Genomic DNA, 15,419 nt, shown 5'->3' on the forward strand with positions numbered 1-15,419 from the left:
ACTAGCTCATTGTATTCTTGCAAGACGGACTTAGTTGCAGGAGGCGCTGTAGCTTAGTGGTTAAAGCGCCTGTCTCGTAAACAGGAGATCCTGGGTCCAAATCCCAGCAGTGCCTGGTCATCACGGTATGAAGTGTTACCACATGGTTGCTGATACTTAACGTGTGCAACCCAGTTATTGCCTGATTTTTTTAGATCACTAAAGTGACATGTGATGTTGTATTGTACCCTAACATTACATGTGTCCATGTAAAGCGAATAAAAGCCTTTTATTGGAGGTGTTTTTGCAACTTTAGTGTGAAGATTATAAAGGTTTTATTATCATGAATTTCAGTCTTACCTTGGAAGCTTAGGGCTCCTGCACACTGCCTGCATGACGTGAGCGTGTCAGCTGAGGTTAGAATGCCTACCGTATTGGTCAATACTGTTATCATGAGAGAAATAAAAACAGACACACCACACAGCAAACACTATGTTGACTGTTGAGGAGGACTAAACTAGGACTGTGTTTTAAGCTTTCCATGGCTTTCCATGAGAAATGGCATAATGGGAAAGGGTCTCTCATCTCTCAAGGTCCTTGCATAAGACTTCTGTTGTTCTCGGTAGGCCTGCCTATCAACAGTGAGTCCTGAGGCGTCGCTCAAGGACACGTTCAGCTGTTTTCATTTGCCGGAGTTTGTAGGGGTCCCCTACTGGAGCTGCTGGACAATGATGGATGGATGGAAGCAACCCTGTTCATTAGCTCATTGTATTCTTGCAAGACAGGCTTATCTGTAGAAGGTGCTATAGCTTAGTGGTTGAAGCGCATGCCTTGTAAACAGGATCCTGGGTCCAAATCCCAACAGTACCTAGTTATCACTTAATGAAGATCCGGGGTCCAAATCCCAGAAGTGTCTCATTATCAGTTAATATTTATTTTATCTGCACTACAAACAAAAATATTTGTTATTTATTTTTGCTAAAGTGCTTAACAACCATAATTTAATTTTGCCCAGTTGTGGCCTGTTGATGGGCAATAAATATCTAAAGGGAAATGGATTGGACCCATTTTTTAATGCTTTTAAACCTTGTTGTTGGGGCTGAATGTGGCCTAGGTGTACACCAGTACCCTGTGACATCACTGTTGGGTGAGGTTTCAGGCGTGTGATGCTGACTGAGGTCAGAGGTGAAATAAACATGAACTTTACCGGCCAAGGCACTTTGGGCGCTGACTGCCGGATTTTAACGTCTTCGATGCTTCTGGAATGAAAATTGATAAATTAATTATTTGATATTGTTGACTATATCGGGATATGCAACTGAAGGAAGAATCACCTTCCACCGCTCTATTACCTCCTCAGTTGAGGTCAACCGCCAATAAACTGTAATTTCTCAAAATATCATCCTTCCCTATATGCCTTTGCATCTTGGATATTTTTCTGTTGTTTAGACATGGCTACATTCACTTAAAGTATCCAAAGTGCACAATACTCCACTGTACTCTGTTCAGTTGTTTACACCGAGTGCCTCCAATATAGCCGTGCAGCCGTGTTCATCCCCAGAGGTGCTGTGGCTTAGTTGGTTAAAGTTCACTCTGTGGTGAGTGAAATGGAGCAGTTGACTGACACAGAACTGTAGTGGAGCCAAAGTAGCGCATTTATTAATTAATTTCATTAGTTATCAGGCAAATAGAACACCTTGTGGGCATGTTATTGGTGTTTCTGTGTAAATGTAACATGCCATTTTCATTTGCTACCAGGGTATCATAACGGGAGTTGGGTTGACATGATGATGACACGCAAACAGAGGTAGTCTCTGCACCAAACAAATTAAGACTTAACATGGTTGGTACTCGTGGAGGTGCTGTGGCTTAGTTGGTTAAAGTGCCTGTCTAGTAAACAGGAGATCCTGGGCTCAAATCCCAGCAGCACCTTGTTGTTGCAGAGATTACCTCTGTTGGTGTGTCATCATCTCCTCTGGGGATAAACTTGGATTAGCAGCTACGAGGAACTTGGTGTAAACAACTGAACAGAGTGCAGTTTGGATACTTTATGTGAATGTAGCCATATCTAAACAACAGAAAAGCATCCAAAATGCAAAGGCATATAGATTCTTCCTTCAGTTTCATATCCTAATATAGTCAACTAATATCAAATAATAAATGTATTAATTTTTATTACAGCAGCATCGAAAACGTTAAAATCACACAGTCAGCGCCCAAAGTGCCTAGGCCAGTAAAGTTCATGTTCATTTCACCTCTGACCTCAGTCAGCATCACATGCACCTGAAACCCCACCCAACAGTGATGTCACAGGGTCATGGTGTACACCTGGGCCACGTTCAGCCCCAACAACAAGGTTTAAAAGCATTAAAAAATGGGTCCAATCCATTTCACTTTAGATATTTATTGCCCATCAACACGCCACAATTGGGCAAAATTATATAATGCTTGTTAAGCACTATAGCAAAAACAAATGACAAATATATACACTCTTTGTAGTGCAGATAACATAAACATTAACTGATAATGAGGCACTGCTGGGATTTGGACCCAGGATCTCCTGTTTACAAGACAGGTGCTTTAACCACTAAGCTACAGCGCCTCCTACAGGATTGCCTGTCATGCAAGATTACAATGAGCTAGTGACCAGGGTTCCAACCATCCATCCATCTTTGTCAAGCAGCTCCAGAGAGAGCTATAGAGAGAGAGTCTTCCGCTGAAGGCTCTACCACGTGACTGGGTTTCACCAATCAAACGTCGTTGTGCAGTCACGTGACCATACTCGATCTCAGCATACTCGTTAGGCTCGTTCGAGATGAGCCAGGTCTGCGCAGAATCGATCACCGGCGATCGGCGCCCGTTGCATGCCGGTTAGATTTGTGTCCAACTTGATCCCGACTTGCTCTGACGTCATGCACACGTGGGCAACGGAAATCTCACGAGAGCAAGGCGGCCGCAGTTCTGAGACGCAGGCGGCGCAGTTGCTTTTCACCGACTGCAAGAGCCAGGCGGACCCAGAGCATGCTGGGAAACGCCGGCCTCTCAGCTGATTTAACAGCTGATTGGTTTACAACATGATGACGTTTTATATAAACTTTTTTTATCGTTTTTGAATCGGAGGGATTTTAATTACTATTTGTCTGATTTAAAGACTTATTCTGTCCAGAACACATGTTGTGTGGCTGATAGTTACGTTTAGAAGTCAGACAGACTAAATCTGATCAGATCACGGACCATCTACAGTCTGTTGTTCATTAAAATCAGCAACAGATCGCATGTAGAACACTTTGCCAGCTACTCTGTCATAATTAAAACAACTGGAGACTGTGTACCAGCTGGTATGTGGGTCTGATTATATTTTATTAAATTGGAATCGCACCACAGTGTTTTTGTCACTTCCTGTCCAGCCTGAAGGCGGCTGGAATCGGCTGGAAACTGTCCGACTTTACCGCAGCTTTTTGTCACCGCCCCCCGCTGCTGCCGCCTGCTCTCGTCTACTTTACAGGTTAGGCGCAGTTCATCTCGAACAAGCCCATCTTTACTTTATTCAAGAAACTCATGCTTCAGAAGGAGACGCGTCATTTTGGAGGAGTCAATGGGGAAGAGATGCGTAGTTTTCATTTGGCAGTAATAGGTTGGCAGGGGTTGCTATACTGCAGGGAAAGTTCAAGGAACCCTCCTCTGCTATAGGATTTAGTAGAGAATAGTTTTGATCCATTGACCTCTGGGTTATGGGCCCAGCACGCTTCCACTGTGCTGTTCTGCTCTGCTGTTTGAACTTAGGGGTAACATGTAAAGCAGGAGCTCTACCACTGAGCTACATACCCTGAAGATTTTCAGATTTGTTGACTTTTTTCTGAGATAGACTTAGACTTATCTTTATTAATCCTTTTGGGATGACTTACCGCAAAGAAATTGAAATATTACAGAATAAAAGAAGAAAACTGGGTAAAACATGTAATAATTAATGTTAATAAGTAATGTTGTATATGGCTTCAACCTGTAAATGCAACTGTTGTGGCTTGAAATCTAACCTGGGCAAAATGATTTCCCTGCTATGGTATAAATCATAATCAAAAAGTAACACACCTGTTGCCTTTCTGCTGGACAATACAAAGTTCACTGCAAATCTTGTAACACATCTGGGCATTGAGACTGAAAATAAATGCTAAGAGATACATTGGTGGAGATGGGTTGCTTCCAGTACCTATGAGATAATACAAAAAGCAGAGCTACACCTGTTTGGACAAATGTTCATAATCTTTTCAATTAGTTAGTAGTAGTTACCAGACACGGGCAAAGAACAAATTGTAGTGCCCTGCCTGTGTCTGTGGATCCTCATGGAGGCAGCTTAATTGGTTGATATTCTCCCTTATTTGTACCATAACAGAGATCTACTATTTTTATCAAATCGGGTTGGGCAAGTAACCTTTCTGGCTACTTCTTGACAAATAAAGCAAGTAACCACACAATGAAAACTACTGCGATGGCTGGGAATCGAACCCATGTCAACTGCTTGGAAGGCAGCTATGCTCACCACTATACCACCATCACTGGACAACGCATTTGATGTCCTTAAAGGTTGGATTTTTCCTTTTTATTAAATTAAGGCAATAAGCTCAATTTCCAAAAGATGATTTTTGTAATTTCTCTTTTTGGTCAACTTCAGCATGGGTTCCTAAACGCATGCACACCACTGTATGCATGTATACCTGCATGTAAAATTAGCCGCATTGACACAAAAAAAGAATTTGACAACAGAAAGCACAATTTTAAGGACACACAGCAGACCTACAATGAAAGTGTAATTGCACTGCTTTGAAAATAGTAAGAACCTTCTTCATCACAAACCTGATGGTGCAGTACTTGATCCACATGGATCCACTTGCTGTCCCTCTGGCTGTTCCTCTCTCTGTCCCATTTATGTTTTCTTCCTCCTCACCCTCTTCTTCATCCTCCTCACCCTCTTCTTCATCTTCCTCACCTTCTGGAATATCCCTCTCTGTGTCAGAGCCCTCACTTTCATCACACGCCCTCTCTCCAAACTCCCAGAACTCCTCTGGCTCTCCCTCTTCCTGCTCTCCAGTCCCTTGATTTGTTTCTCTCACTGCTGTTTTTCTCACTTTTTGTTTACTAGGGCTCTATATCGCTTCCTCGTTTCATGATAAATATTAGAAGAAGATAAAACGTAGGGGTATGCATTACATTTCCCTCCCTACTCAACACGGGCATAAAGCCTGTTGATTACTTTACACAAATGTAGCTATTTGTTATCGCAATGCAACAGCAAAGACGGATGAAGTTACGTGTTCAAAGTACTCACTTCCCGTACTCAAGTAGAAGTAGACTTAATTGTGTTAACAAATACTCTGGTAAAAGTAGAAGTACTGATTTAACTTCTTTACTCAAATACAAGTAACAAAGTACAGGCTTGGAAATTTACTTAAAGTATGAAAGTAAAAGTAGCCTTGCTGATGTTACTAGAGAGCACGCTGAGAAACTTCAGTGGACATTGAGAAAAGGCTCTTTATTCTTTATTCTTTATTCTTTATTTGCCATTGCCTACATTTTAAATGGCCGTCTGCCAATAGGCCTAAAACATATATAAAACATATAACTTATTTCTTGTGACAGAGACTGGGACTCCAGGTTAATAAGATTCTGACCGAGTAGAAAGATATGAATTGAGTTATTTTGTGAGAAATCTGTGTATGTTCCCATCCAATTAGATTCAATTTGGTATTGATGATCAAAAATAATAACTACTCCTGTGAAATTATTTGAAACTTAGCTCTGCTAAGGCTGTGTGTGGGTAATAAAATAATAAATAACATTGTAATGGCTACCATACACAATGCATAGGAATCTTACAGTGAGGAAAATAAGTATTTGAACACCCTGCTATTTTGCAAGTGCAGCTTAGGCATTATATGGTGTGTTGAGGTGCTACACGAACATTTCTGCAAACAGTCCTAGCACTGCTTATTACGTTGTTGTGGCCGAGTGGTTAAGGCGATGGACTTGAAATCCATTGAGGTCTCCCCGCGCAGGTTCGAATCCTGCCGAACAACGAGTGCTTTTTTTAAGAATGGTAGCAAACCAATGACACATCAGAGTATACCAAATCGCAGATGTGCCTTCATAAACAATATTGTGTTATCTCATAGGTACTGGAAGCCACCAGTCTCCACCAATGTATTTCTTATCAATCTGTCTTACAATATTTGCAGTGAACGTTGTATTGTCCAGCAGAAAGGCAACAGGTGTGTTACTTTTCAACTATGATTTATACCATAGCAGTGCAAGCATTTTGCCCAGGTTTCATTTCAAGCCACCGCATATTTCAATTTCCTTGCGGGAGTCATCCCAAAAGGATTAATAAAGATAAGTCTGAGTCTATCTCAGAAAAAAGTCAAAAGAATTTTCAAAATCTTCAGGGGATGTAGCTCAGTGGTAGAGCTCATGCTTTACATGTATGAGGACCTGGCATCTCCAGCAGGTATTATGGTAGAGTCTTTAAAAGAGCTGCAACAGATATTACCTCCTGTGTTAATCTGACTGGTAGAAAGCACTTTAAACGTACATGTTTTACAGTTTCTATTTACAGTATTTATTACCTGTAGTGTAGTATATTTACTGTATTACACTCCAGTTTTTATGGGTGTTACAGCGGGAATAAAGGAGTATGAGCACTGTAGTTTTTTTTTTATGGATGAAATAATCTCAACATGCCATTAAGTTTACTCTTCAGCAGGTGGAGACACTTGCAACATCAGATGCTTTGTTAACCATCAACAGACTGGAAATAGACTTGATACTGATACAAAGCACAGGAATTAGAAGAGGATGGCTTCAATCCCTCAACCTCTGGGTTATGGGCCCAGCACGCTTCAGTGTCTGTGATTGACATTTTGAGGGAGATTTGGGAACCTGTGGCAACCAAGGTTCCAACATCTTACGGCTTGTAAAGTTAAACATTTGGTAGACCCTGCAACTTTTCTTTTATTTGAGCTCCCTTATTACTCACACATTGATTATTCACATGTAAGACTTGTGATGGCTGGTGTTTTAAAAAAAAGGGCATTGTGAGTACAGCTATAAACATCAGTAAGGAGTCTACCAAGTTGCCTCTTATCATTTTAGTTTGGACACCCAGTGAGGCTTACAATGTAAAGAGAGGAGCCTGGTTGGGCTAGAACTCTCCTCTGCTGGATCGGGCTGTACTGCACGCCTAATATACACCCTTGACATATGGATACTCCTACTATTAATATACAGGCTTATATTGCAATCTCGTCACCCTACATGTAGGTGTACCTATATTTAAATAAACACACAGTAGCAAAGCTTATGCAGTGTTTTTTAATTTTACCTGTGTTTTTTTCTGTGAGGGACAACTCTGTCCGGCTTATTTATGTAGCATGGAAGCTAGCATTGGCTAACTAGCAGCCAGCCTGCTTCCAAACAAATAATTTTTAATTATCTCAACACTTTTTAACAGTCAAACTGAAACACTGGCGGTGAGCTCCAGGTCCTGCAGCTGCTGACGGACATGGATAGCTTCAGACCCGCTCACCACTAGTGTTGGTGGAATAGCAAGCTAGCGTTGGAAAACTAACCCCGCTTATAAATAAATACATTTTAATTATCCTAACACTTTAAACAGTCAAACTGAAACACTGGCGGTGAGCTCCAGGTCTTGCAGCCACGGACGGACCGCCATCAATGGGTATAATGCGTGCCTTTTAAATTACATTTTTATTTTTTTTAAGCAGGCTGGTTGGTTAGTTTGCTAACGCTAGCTTGCTATTCCACCAACACTGGCGGTGGGCTCCCGGGGGGTTGCGCCGCTGCTATCGGGTCTGGAGCTTTCCATGTCCCGCTGGAGATCAGATCCCGTTGAGGTCGGCAGCGGAGATTTCTAGCGAGAGTTGTCCCTCATCTGAGGATAAAAACCCTGCTGCCCCCCCCCCCCCCATCCTGTTGGCTCAGAGCTCCACAGACTAAGTCCACAGGTACAACTTAGTTTTGCACCAAATGTATCGCAAGAAGTGTTGCAAAAGTCGAGGGTGCAGACTCGCCGCTGTGGAAAAGTGACTGAAGTGAAGAAAAAAAATGAAATAAAGTACAAGTAGAGAATTTTTTTCTACAAGCTCTCAAATCATATTCTCTAAGTGCTCACATCACATCTACGCGCTCTCACATTTGCACCATATTTACCTTCATATTCTTTGTTGAACTTTATTGCTTTACAAACACCAAAGCAAGTAAGCGCTGTGACTAACATTACTCTTCTGAAGTGATTTTGGAGAGGGAAATTAGGTAGAAATACTCTGGTTGACTAGCATGACACCATTGTATTCATATAATAATCAATCCAGGTTAACGTGAATGACAGTGACTGCATGTTGCTTCCTCTAAATTTCAGGTTGTGGTCGACTAGCGAGGCCAGCTCGTCAGTTTGATAAACTGACCAGACCTGCATGCCTCTTGTTTCTTTGGGCTAGTTGTATTAGCTTTAGCCTGGCTGGTAGCAGCTTTCTGCTTGTTTCTTTAAGCTAACTATATTAGCTTTAGACCGGCTGGTAGCAGCTTTCTGCTTGTTTCTTTAAGCTAACTATTTTAGCTTTAGCCTGGCTGGTAGCGCCTTTCTGGTTGTTTCTTTAAGCTAACTATTTTAGCTTTAGCCTGGCTGGTAGCAGCTTTCTGCTTGTTTCTTTAAGCTAATTATATTAGCTTTAGCCTGACTGGTTGCAGCTTTCTGCGGTGGGAAATGGCCGGGAGACGTTGTGATTATGTTGCATTAATCAGGGGGTTTAGTTTGTATTTGAGGAGAACATAAAACCCCAACTACTGTAGCGTCACTCACTACCCATCAAATACTATGACATCACTGTGTCAGAGGCAGCTGTTGCCAACGGTAGGCTACTTTTCTACACACAGAGAGCCTCACTTCCCATACCAAACCCCATCGGACTAACGTCACATACATACGTTGCCCACATGGCTACCTGTCTTAAAGGGGAATGGTCGGATGGTAATAATCATGTAAAGGAGAAACGGTGAAAGGTTACTTTTCTATCAAGCAGCAAAAAAGTATTAACGTCAACATCGTAACGTCCTGCAATGTGACTTTCGCGCATGCGCACATCGCGATGTCAATGCTAAAACACAATATTGTTCAGCCCTAACTGACGGTATACTTCAGTAAGCTAGTTTGCCACTTTTATCTTGGGTAATGCCACATGTAAGTATATCTTAGTTTATTTAGATACCCAACATAGGTTATACTACGTACACTGTATAACGATACATTACGTGTTTCTTTATTTCATCTTACATTTTTGCTAGCCTGTTGTGTAGTTATATTGTTTTTACAATTATCTTTGTTTACTATCTGTGACTCATTACTATCTAAGTAACTGGTCATTGTGTTTTCTCCCAGTTTCACCCTTTGTTACTCAAATACACGTGTTACAAGGATCCCGGTCGCCAGTGCTTGATGGTGGAAGGTGTTTAGCTGCTGGTCAGATTGTACAGCGTTACGTACGTGAAGGACAAGACATATTTCATGGTAAGTATTTCCAGGTGATCTCTGCACCTCTAATCTCTGCACCTCTGTTATTCTAATATTACCATGTAATAAAATTGAAACAGGCAGTTTTGCATTTTCCACCACTGATTCAGGGTTTTTATTTCAGAAACTACCGGAAGCATTTCCAAGTAATCACTACACCTCTGTTTTTGTATTATTACCATGTAATTAAATCGAAACAGGCAGTTTTGCATTTTGCACCACTGCCTTCTAAATCTCTAACCATGCGCCATTTCTTGCCTAAAACAGTATAACCAACAATATGTTAAATTAAATTTGATAGATGTAACTCCCTGATGGTCTAATGGCTAGGATTTGGCGCCCTCACCGCCGCGGCCGGGGTTCAATTCCCGGTCAGGGAATGGTCAGGACTTGACAGATACAGATTTAAAAGAGCAAGTTTTTGGTTGATTTGTCAAATTCTTCCTCATTAGTTTAACGTTTTAAAGAGTACCATTTCCTTTAAATTAGACCCCGACAGTGGATGTATCCTTTTGTCATCATTGATGGGTCATAAACACTTCATCTGCCTCCATCTCAATAACATTTTTTTTCATTTTTTCAAGCAGTAACTAAACCCAACCAACATTTTTAACTGAAAACCAATGTATGTGAGTGTCAAGTAATGTTATTGTTGGATTCAGGTCCAAATTTTGACATTTTAGCGCAATGCGAAGGTGCATAACAGATTTTTTTTCTACATACCTGGAGCGATGCAAAGCAGGGGTGGCCAACTAGTCAAGGAACAGCAAGAGACTTGGTATTTAAGAATACAAACGGACTATGTGACAGATGTGTAATCTGTCATGGCGTTCCTTCTGAAGCTCTAGCCAGGCGCCATTCCTCGCCTAAAACAATATGAGTCATTCCAGTAAGTGAAAAGAAAACTCACATCTACAAAGATAAACATCATGGCTGTGACTCCCTGATGGTCTAGTGGCTAGGATTTGGCGCTCTCACCGCCGCGGCCAGGGTTCGATTCCCGGCCAGGGAATGGTCACGACTTGACACATACAGGTGTAACATTTGAAAGACTAAGTTCCTGGACTTGTTTCTGATTTGTCAAATTCTTCCTCATTAGTTTAAATGAGCTGACAACATAAGTTATATGACTTACAGTTCTCAAAGACGCACAAAATCTCAACTGGTTATCCTTTAGACAGCTAGTCTCTTTTTCTTTTCTCTCACTTTTTGTCTCTGTCTGGCCTTATGTATTTGCTTGTATTACATCAAGTGACCTGCATACCAATGACCGTAAAGATTAATATGTACAGTACATGGTTTTCAGAACTGTACTTTCAGATAAAGGTAAGGCCACTTGGGTTATCTTTGGGCTGCTGTATGATCTCCTGCAGAATGATAAATCCCAGAGTTGGCTTACTCCAGGTTATTTAAGCAACAAACGTCCCTGGGTGGACTTGAACCACCATCCTTTCGGTTAACAGCCAACTGCGCTGACCTATTGCGAACAAGGTGAGGGTCATGTGGGGCCTCTGAGCATCACTTATAGACCAAGTAATTATTCTCAAGTCAATCTTTTTATTGGAAAACACATACTTACATGACCATAGAATATTTTTAGTTTTCTCCTTTTAAGTCATGCATATTAGTATCTCCATACTTCCAGCCAACAATCTCCTATATTACTGACACATTTCATCTCTCCTCCATCTGTACAGGCTTAGCAATATACTTAAAATATAAAAGTAAAAGTAGCCTTATGAATGACAAAGCTCCCTGGACCAGACTCATGTTACTAGAGAGCACACTGAGAAACTACAGTAGACATGGAGACAAGACTCTTTACTCTTTATTCTTTATATGCCATTGGCTACATTTTAAATGGCCGTCTGCTAATAGGCCTAAAACATTTATAAACATATAGCCTATTTATATTGACAGAGACTGGGACTCCAGGTTAATAAGATTCTGACCGAGTAGCAAAATATGAATTCAAGTGTGACTTTGTGACAAGTCTGTGTATGTTCCAATTTAATTAGATTACATTTTGTAATGGTAACTCCAGGGAAATTATTTGAAATTTAGTGAGGACTAGATTAGAACTGGATTTAAAGCTGATTCTGGTTTCCAACTTCGGCCCAGGTGTGTCTGTTAAAACACAGATGGAGACAACTTCTCTCTGTTGATTTATTACAATCAATCATCAGTATAAACATGGGGGGGGGGTAGCTCTGCTATGAATGTGTGTGTGGAAATAAATGAAATAAACAACATTGTAAAGGCTACCATACACAATGTATAGGAATCATATATGCTAGTAAATAATAACAATAAACTAACTACTAATTACATTATCTTAATGTGCAAGGACGTTCAACAATCGCCATTATGTTGAATCAACAGCCAGGTGTAACCTAGCCAACAGTAGAAGAACGTAAACAAGCTAACTTTTAAATGTACCAGAACTACAGACCAATACAACAACAGGCTTACATGAACTGACAACATCAGTTATATGACTTACAGTTCTCAAAGACGCACACAATCTCAACTGGTTATCCTCCAGACAGCTAGTTTCTATTTCTTTTCTCTCAATTTTGTCTCCGTGTGCCGTGCGCGCCTGCTCGTGGTGTGAGGTGCATGTCCGCGCTATTCTCCGACATGGACTCCAAATCACACCTGATAGACAACCTTTAGTACAAAACTAAAGTAACAAGCCAATTTTGTAAAATGTAGGGAGTAGAAAGTACCGATATTGTGGTAAAAATGTAAGGAGTAAAAGTAAAAAGTCGCCAAAAAAATAAAGAGTAAAGTAAAAATATCCGAAAAATCTACTTGAGTACTGTAATGAAGTGTTTGTACTTCGTTATTTTGTTAACTAAGTATTTGTACTTTGTTACTTCCCATCTCTGATGACTGTAAAGATTAATATGTACACGGTTTCCAGAACTGTATCTTCTGATAGACATAAGGCCACTTGGGTTATCTTCAGGCTGCTCTATAGTCTCCTGAAGAAGGATAAATCCCGGAGTTGGTTCTCTCCAGATTATTTAAGCATCAAACGTCCCTGGGTGGACTTGAACCACCATCCTTTCGGTTAACAGCCGACTGCGCTGACCTATTGCGCCACAGAGACTGCACCTGTCCGATGTTTTTTTTATTTCTGATTCTGATGTAGAGATGGACAAACGACTCAAAAGCATAATACTTCTTGCCGTGACATAACAAGAAACAGTAAAAGAAAGAGGTCGGCGAGATAGAGTTCAAGACCCTTTTTTCAGGACACCCAAACTTTGTCGCTCAATATGGCAGGAATTCTATGCATCCAGGGCCAAATGTTTTACCATTTCATCCACTACGGGCCCCTAAGGAACTTTACATGTTTTTGTGAAGATTGACGACCAAATTGTTAGTTTTTCTGAAATTTTGCGAACCATTACTAAGCCTTTCATAGCCTCGTTGGCGCAGTAGGCAGCGCGTCAGTCTCATAATCTGAAGGTCGTGAGTTCAACCCTCACATCGGGCAGGTGTTTTAAAAAACAAAAAAACACTACTGCTGCTAAAAATACAGTGACAGGTGGTTGAAAACTGGCACAAGCACATGAATGGAATTTGTCATTCTTTGGTTATTTCTGAGATTGATACAATGAAAGGAATTATTTAAGAGTGGTAGCAAACCAATGAAAAGGTTATAGAACATATGTGGTATGTCCTTGAACATACTATCCAAGCAGGGAGATGAGTGGGTGCTAAGATGGATATAGGTTGCCCATTGTTCATTTAGACTTACCAGCAACATTGTTATGATACAAACCTTATGAATTCTTTTTAAAGACTTGTGCATGGAACACACAAGGTACAGCAGTGTCTGAAGTGTTCAGACATGTCAAATGGACAACTCATCTAGCAGAATGTGCAACTCTACGCCTGAACAGGGACTTGAACCCTGGACCCTCAGATTAAAAGTCTGATGCTCTACCGACTGAGCTACCCAGGCTTCAAAAGCAGTTTGCTGTGGAAAAAACAATCTACTGAACTACAAATTAAAGTGCAAGTAAATGAAGACCCTTAAACTGTTGCCATGATCACAATCTTCTGGACAGCAGGAGGGTAGACCACGATTTTCACATTGCCTGAGAACACCAAATGTTATTGCAAAAACTGGTTGAAAATTGGCTAAATTGACCAAAACGGTTAAAAAGCTCAAAGTCACAACTCATCATGGCCACTAGCAGACTGTGAACATCCAGCAAACCTGCATGACAGATGACGATAGCAAGCACTTCATACATATCCCACAATCAAGCTGTTGCCTTACCAGGGACTTGAGCTGTGGTATTCTTTTTTGCTGAAAACGTTGATAACCTAATGCAATTTTACGGCTCCAGACAAATAAACTTTATTGCTGGTGAGTACAATAAAACAACTCTTCCTCTTGATCAGCTTCCTCTTGACGGGAAAAATCCACCCGATGACTTGCCATCCAAGCAGGGAGATCAGCACAGAGATTTGGGTGCTATCAAGATGGATGTAGGTTGGCCATTGTTCATTTAGAGATAGCACCCGCATTGTTATGATGCAAACCTGCATGAATAACAGCCACATTTCTTTTTAAAGACTTGTGCATGTTACTTACATGATACAACAGTGTCTGAAAGTGTTCAGAATTGCCAAAGTGTACAACTAATCCAGCTCATCCAGAACTCGGCCAATTTTGCTCAATTTGGCCTTAATTGTTTCTGGACATCTGTTCTTTTTAAACAGTTAAAAAGCAGGCCGGTTAGCTCAGATTGTTTGAGTGTGGTGCTAAAAATGCTAAGCACCGGCAGACACTTTAGGGGTACTAAAATTGCCAAACCCTACGCCCAAGATAATCTGTATCCACCTTTTGTTTGCACAAATCGGCCATTAGCGCAAAACAAGTCTCAATCTCTATAGCTCTGCTTTCCATGTCTTTTGTAGCAAGGCCAAAAACATATAGTTGTAAGGTTGTCTGCTCAGCAAGTGCAAATATGAGTCACAGGTAACTGATGTGCCTAGCATTCACTCTATTTCCTTCAACAAAAGCTAACTGGCCACCTAATTAGTCTGCCTTTTTTACAATTGTTACGTCATTTTTAATTTTCAGCTAAACCGTGGCAATTCAGATTTGGAAAAAAATCTTTCCAACAACCATGTGGCCTAATGGAAAAGGGGTCTGATCTTGGATCAGAAGATTGAGGGTTCAAGTCTATTTATGGTTTCTAACTCCAGAAACAGAATGGGAGAACGTAGCATCTTGGTTTGGACTCCATAGCTATGCTTTCCATGTTTTTATTGCACAGCCAAAAACATATTCAGTCCCTACAACCCATACACAAATGCATGGACTAGTTTTTCTGCATCAACATCAGACAGGATTTTCCTGAATGTGACAACTACTGCACTATGGAAACTGCGGTAGGCCTGGCCACGATTTCACTTCGGGAATATTTTTCCGTGTAGGTTATTTAGAGTTCAACTCAGCAGAGTTTAAATGTGCGAAGTCAACATGAACAAAGAAATGTGTTTCTGCCCTGTTTTGAACAGGAGACCTTTCGCGTGTGACGCAAACCTGATAACCACTACACTACAGAAACTGATGAATAAAGGTATTTTGCATGTTCATGGGGAAATTTATAGTTAACTGTAAATGTTTAAAATGCTGTTAGACATGTTAATTTGACATGTCAGTGATCTTAAGGGGCTGTAGCTCAGTGATAGAGCCCATTTTGAGTCTCAATGCCCAGATGTGTTACAAGATTTTCAGTGAATATTATGGTGTTGAGCGATGGTGGTATGGTGGTGAGCATAGCTGCCTTCCAAGCAGTTGACCTGGGTTCGATTCCCAGCCATCGCATTAGTT

General features: G+C 40.9%; 8 non-coding genes across 8 annotated transcripts; 4 read left to right on the forward strand and 4 right to left on the reverse strand.

Annotated features, from left to right (window-relative positions):
* The first annotated feature begins 42 nt into the window (after positions 1-42).
* trnat-cgu (transfer RNA threonine (anticodon CGU)) lies at positions 43-115 on the forward strand. The gene has a single exon. It is a non-coding gene; the product is annotated as a tRNA-Thr (tRNA).
* Positions 116-1,837: 1,722 nt separating this feature from the next.
* trnat-agu (transfer RNA threonine (anticodon AGU)) lies at positions 1,838-1,911 on the forward strand. Its single transcript has one exon. It is a non-coding gene; the product is annotated as a tRNA-Thr (tRNA).
* A 597-nt stretch (positions 1,912-2,508) lies between these two features.
* trnat-ugu (transfer RNA threonine (anticodon UGU)) lies at positions 2,509-2,581 on the reverse strand. The gene has a single exon. It is a non-coding gene; the product is annotated as a tRNA-Thr (tRNA).
* Positions 2,582-5,968: 3,387 nt separating this feature from the next.
* On the forward strand, positions 5,969-6,051 carry trnas-uga (transfer RNA serine (anticodon UGA)). Its single transcript has one exon. It is a non-coding gene; the product is annotated as a tRNA-Ser (tRNA).
* Positions 6,052-12,597: 6,546 nt separating this feature from the next.
* trnan-guu (transfer RNA asparagine (anticodon GUU)) lies at positions 12,598-12,671 on the reverse strand. The gene has a single exon. It is a non-coding gene; the product is annotated as a tRNA-Asn (tRNA).
* Positions 12,672-13,459: 788 nt separating this feature from the next.
* Positions 13,460-13,532, reverse strand: trnak-uuu (transfer RNA lysine (anticodon UUU)). Its single transcript has one exon. It is a non-coding gene; the product is annotated as a tRNA-Lys (tRNA).
* A 1,548-nt stretch (positions 13,533-15,080) lies between these two features.
* trnav-cac (transfer RNA valine (anticodon CAC)) lies at positions 15,081-15,153 on the reverse strand. The gene has a single exon. It is a non-coding gene; the product is annotated as a tRNA-Val (tRNA).
* A 188-nt stretch (positions 15,154-15,341) lies between these two features.
* trnag-ucc (transfer RNA glycine (anticodon UCC)) lies at positions 15,342-15,413 on the forward strand. Its single transcript has one exon. It is a non-coding gene; the product is annotated as a tRNA-Gly (tRNA).
* The last annotated feature ends 6 nt before the right edge of the window (positions 15,414-15,419 follow it).

Source organism: Etheostoma spectabile, unplaced genomic scaffold (assembly GCF_008692095.1).
Source record: "Etheostoma spectabile isolate EspeVRDwgs_2016 unplaced genomic scaffold, UIUC_Espe_1.0 scaffold00018760, whole genome shotgun sequence".
NCBI lineage: Eukaryota > Metazoa > Chordata > Actinopteri > Perciformes > Percidae > Etheostoma > Etheostoma spectabile.